This window comes from Lemur catta, chromosome X, assembly GCF_020740605.2.
Source record: "Lemur catta isolate mLemCat1 chromosome X, mLemCat1.pri, whole genome shotgun sequence".
In the NCBI taxonomy this organism is placed as follows: domain Eukaryota; kingdom Metazoa; phylum Chordata; class Mammalia; order Primates; family Lemuridae; genus Lemur; species Lemur catta.
The window spans coordinates 22,253,645-22,259,342 of NC_059155.1; the positions used below are offsets into that span (position 1 = coordinate 22,253,645).

At 36.8% G+C, this 5,698-nt stretch overlaps 1 pseudogene; it reads right to left on the reverse strand.

Moving 5' to 3' along the window:
- Positions 1 to 1,170: 1,170 nt before the first annotated feature.
- LOC123628172 lies at positions 1,171 to 5,487 on the reverse strand (annotated as a pseudogene).
- Between the last annotated feature and the right edge of the window lie 211 nt (positions 5,488 to 5,698).

Below are 5,698 nucleotides of genomic sequence, written 5' to 3' on the forward strand. Positions count from 1 at the left end.
AGGATTAGGTTGTCAGGTACATATTGTAAAGACTATAAACATTAGAAAAGATAAAATTCTCAAGGATTAGAATAATCACAGAAGTATGCATGAAAGAAGTATACATTGAGAGGCAAACATTTCTGTTTTTTATTCAACTGTATGTGGTCAGACTTGCTTTCTACCACAACTCTATTTAGGTAACTGTTATAACCTTTGGATTGTTGGTGAGCAAAAACCAAAGCTGTTGGCACCAGATGGGTCGCCTGAACTTTCTCCTTTGTGTGAGCTTTTTAAAATGGCTTTTATATTCTTGGAATTGTCATACTAGTACTAGGTCACCTGGTTTGTATGAATTTCAAAGGGATGGGAACTGCCTTGCTTGGTATTAACAACTGAAAACCAAAATTTAACTGGTCGTCTGCTATCTCTTTTGAAAATGCAATTATCGGGTTCAGATTTTAGTACCTAGAAGTCTTGAAGCCATAGGTCCTCAGAGTTACTGGCAATTCCTGTTTTAAAAATACTCATACTCAGAAAGTCACTCTTCTCCTAAGTATTCAGCTTAAATATTTTAAATTATAAAATTTGTAGTTTTCCCTTAAATATGCTACAATGAAACTCATAGATAATATAACTGTATTTAGGAATATATATATATATTCCTAAATGTACTATAAGGGAGAAAGGGGAAGATATAATTTTTGATAAAATATGCATTTAAATATGTAGAAACTCAGGTACTACTACACTGAGTTATAAAGTGGACAGTTAAACCCACACATAGACCGCTATGAATACAGCATTTACACATGCAAAATGTAGAGTGGTGTATTGATAACTTGGATATGATGAGCTTTATTGTTATTTGTGACATAGTTATCTTTTTGTTAAACTCAACATTTATTGAGCACTATAAAGTGTGCTAGGTGCTAAGGAATATAATTCAGAACATGATAAATAAGGCTCTTGCCTTGACCAGATACTTTAGATTTAAATTATCTTGCTAACTAATACAATAATACGTTCTTTGCTAGGATTATATTTTTTGAAAAGTCAGAGTCACACAAAGCCTCTTCTGGAATACTTTTAGTTTCTTTATGGAAAACTTGACAGAAATCTTTGTTTAACTTAGAGAAGGAAGAAAGATGGTCTCCAGTATCCTTTTTGACAAGCATATTGAAGTTCTAGTTAGCTCTCAAGCCCTATGGCAGTTGGTGACCAACTAGACTTTAGACTATTGTGCTTGTGCATTGGGGAGTCTGTGATGCCATCACTGCACTGGGACGAGGTACACTTATAGTTTCCCCCACTGTCCACCTGGAGGGCCAGTTCTTCTGAGTTGAAGGGGTTCAAGTCATCCTCAAATAAGCTACATTTTTAGCGTCCACTGCTGGTAACACCAGTGTCTTGATGCAGTGAGTCAGGTGCACCTGATTGCTCACTGATGCTGGCAATGGCCTTGTGGAAGGGCTGCAGGTCGATATCCACCAATGAGCTGGACTCAAGAGCCACAGCCTGGCTGGGGGCACCAGTGGGCAGCTTTGGGACATCCTGGGAGTGTGTGGTGGAGAAAAAGAGGTGCGGGGCACTTTGCCCACAGGAAGCTAATTAGCTCTTCATAATGAGTGGTGCTGTAGCCCTTTTCCACCCACTAAAGCACACCTTTGATACAGCACTGATAGCCAACCTGGATGCCCAGGTCAAAATTCTGTTGGTGGGCATCCCCACTCTCCTTATAGAGAGAGGTGGGTTATGGCTGTGGCTACATTCTAGAAGGGGGCCCTATGTGGAGAGTCCTTGCTGTCGGCACTCCAAATCATTGTAGAGTTGGTCCACAGCATTGGCTATGATCTGGAAGAGGTGCAATAGCTTCTGCTGCTCACTCTTTAGCCCTGCTGCCTCAGTGGCTACCTCCTTCTGCAGCTCAGGAGGCAGCTGCTCTTTCTGTTTGGCCACAGCCAGGCACTGGCACTCCCACTTGAAGAACCAGTGCTCTGTGACCTTGGCCTCGCCTTCCTTCAGCTGCTCCTCCAATCTTTATCTTCCTGCAGGCTGTGCGCCACCTCTACCGCCTCTTCTTCCTCCACCTACTCTTGTTCCTCCACCTCCACCTCACCTTCTTCTCTGAGCTCTCCTCTTCCTTCCATGGCCATGTCCTTTGCAGGAAGGCGGGACCCAGGAGCCAACTGGTAAGACCTGCGCTGCCCGTGGCCCTATGTGATATAATAATCTTAAATGTTGAACAATTCTTGCTTAAGTTATGAACAAAATGAAGTGCAGTCTAGTATTTACAAAGTAAATAGATACCTTACTGGAAAATTTGGTATATGTTAAAACCATGCATATATATGTGTATATATTAAAACACATTTAATATAAAATGGAATTGGGCTCTTGGTTCAGATAATTATAAAAAGGTTTTTCACTTGAATGAATATCTGGTGGGGGATTCAAAGACAGTGAGGAACATGATCACATCAATTCTTGGTTGTATAGTTGTGCAGGAAGTCTAGCAATCCTTGCCTTCTCCCAGCAAGTATTCTCCTTCTTCCCCAATAAAGTAGACTTTAAGGCAAGAAATCTTACTAGAGTTTAAACAGATATATAATAATAAAAGCATCATCACCCAGGAGGTTATAATACTTCTAAATTTGTATGCACCTAAAAACATGACCTCAAAGTACAGGAAGTAAAAATTGGCAAAATTACAGGGGAAATTTTGCAAATATACCATCATAGAGATTTTACACACTTTTCTTGGTAAATAATAGAATAAGAAGATAGTAAGGATATAGAATATTGAACCATACAATTAATATTTGACCTAATGGACATATATACAGTGTAATACTGGAGCCAGCTCCTACTAGTTTGTCAGAATCGCATGTGTGCATCTTTTCCCAACTCCATATTTAGTGATATCATGTTGATAGTTTGAAATTGACATGGTGGGAGTATTCACACCATGGAAACTGGGCCAGCAGTATGTATCTGGGTATCTGTATTTTTGTTTCTTTGAGAATAAGTTGGTAAACATTTACAAGCATACTACTGCAAGTACAAAGCATTGTATCTGTGACTTGCTGACTATACATTCTTTTCAATTACATGAACAAATCTTTTCCAAATTGACCATATGCTGGGCCATAAAGAAAATCTGAATACTGGCCAGGTGTGGTGGCTCACGCCTGTAATCCTAGCACTCTGGGAGGCCGAGGCGGGTGGATCGCTCGAGGTCAGGAGTTTGAGACCAGCAAGAGCGAGATCCCATCTCTACTAAAAATAGAAATAAATTATCTGGACAACTAAAAATATATATAGAAAAAATTAGCTGGGCATGGTGGCGCATGCCTGTAGTCCCAGCTACTCGGGAGGCTGAGGCAGTAGGATCGCTTAAGCCCAGGAGTCTGAGGTTGCTGTGAGCTAGGCTGATACCACGGCACTCACTCTAGCCTGGGCAACAAAGCGAGACTCTGTCTCAAAAAAAAAAAGAAAAGAAAAAAAAGAAAGAAAAAAAGAAAATCTGAATAAATTTCAACAGATTTAAATTATATGGCAATGCGTTTTTCGACCACAATGAAATCAAGCTAGAATCAATAACAAAATAACAAGAAAATCATGAAATGTTTGCAAAATAAGCAGTATACTTCTTTATAATTCATAGGTTAAAGAAAAAATACAGTGGGAATTGGGAATTATTTTGAACTGAATGGTAATGAAAATATATGTCAACACTTGTGGGATATAGTTCAATCTATGGTTAGAGGGACATTTGTAGACATAAATACATTAGAAAGAAGACAGGATGAAAATGAATGATATAAACATCCATTTCAAGAAGTTAGAAAAAGAGCAGCAAATTAAACTGAAGGAATATTGAAGAAAGTAGTAATAAAGATAAGAGCAGAAATGAAGCAGAAAAGAAATGTAAAGAAATTCAACAAAGCCAAAAGTTGGTGGTTTAAAAAAAACTAATGAAATGTTTAAGCTTCTACCAGTATTATACAAGAAAAAAACAGTAAGGTACAAATAACCAAAATCTGGAATGAAAAGCAGAACATCTGAATAGATATTTTAAACGTAAAATATATATGAACAACTTTATGTCCGTAAATTTGAAAATTTATGTGGTATGAGCAAATTCCTAGGAAAATAACAACTTGACAAAACTGACACAAGAAATAGAAAATTATACCGATGTATGGTGTTACACCTGTTAACACAGTTGTATTGCGTACTTACTATTTTGTGCTCTGATTTTTTTGACATAAGTTTTACATATATAATTGCATATAACAACACATTCCTCAAATTGATCACTTTAATGTTTATTAGGAAACCTCTTTGTTACCATACCAATAGTATAAGATATTTGGACTCTTTCCTATTTTCTGTAATAGTTGTGTGGACAACTGCCTTGAGATTCGTAATACCAATCTCTTTTTCCCCTTTGGTTATTTCCTGTGGGACATATTCTCTGTAGTGGAATTACTAGAAGAAAAATTGTCAATGGTTTCTTTACTCTTTTCATATGTTGCCAAGTTACTCTTCTGTAAAACTGAATCAATTTACAGTACCACTAGCAATGTCTAAGTGCATTCATTTCCCCAAATTCCCACTAGCAATTGACTTTATATGCTGTATTTTTGTTAGTATAAGAGATAAGCAATGAAACTTTTAAGTTGTTTTAATTTGTATTCATTTAATTGCTATTGAGGCTTTATCTCTTTTCACATGATGATATCCTTTTTATATAAACTGCCTGTTGATCATCTTTGTTAACTTATCAAGTAGAATCTGAGCATTAACCTGATATATATGCATTCATATTTTTATTCAGGTTGGGTAGGGAGCCTTTATCAGTTACATTTTTCTCATGAATTTTTCCCATTATGATAGTCATTTCTTTTGATATTCATTTTATTACATTTCATAGCTTAACACTCTTTTTTATTTTTAAGACATTAAATATATTTCTCTTGTATGTGATGGTATACTCAATTTCTTTAAAAGTCAAAAATATATCTCCCTTCCACATTTGGAATAAATATATTTCATATTGAGCTACCTGATTGACTATCCACAAAATCTTTAAATCATCATATCTAGAAGCACTTAACCTCTGCTTGTACACTACATCTGAACCGAATCAATCCTTTTTCTACTAACTTAGTCTCTGCTTAATTCCTATAATTGTGTTCATACCTTACACAGCAGTTCTATGATAAAGTTTTCCTTTGATAATTCACCTAATCCTTCTAAGACTGGGACTTCACCTTTCTCCTCCCGTTCTGTTAGGAACTTGAGTTCTGATTCTGAATTCCAGAATAGTAACTGGGACTGCAGAACTTGCTGCTACAACTCCAGTCATCAACTGTCTATCCAGATAATGCCTATCTCCCTTGCCACTTACATTGTTGTTCTTTACCTGTCTACCAGATCACCAACACCTTTCCCATTTCTTGGCCTTCCCTAATGCTGACTGCTTACCTTCACTGCCATCATTATCCCAAGATTCTTTAGACATTAGACTGCCTGGCTTGATTTCTTTCCCACTGCCTTTAACTGAATCTCTTTTGCCCTAATGTAGTAAATGTGTTTAATTCTCAGGTGCTAGCTCTGTCTGTCTGACCTCTCCTGACATTGACTGAATTTCAATTTTTTAAAAAAATTTAACTTTATAATTTAACAAAATATACTGAGTCATTGAAGCTAT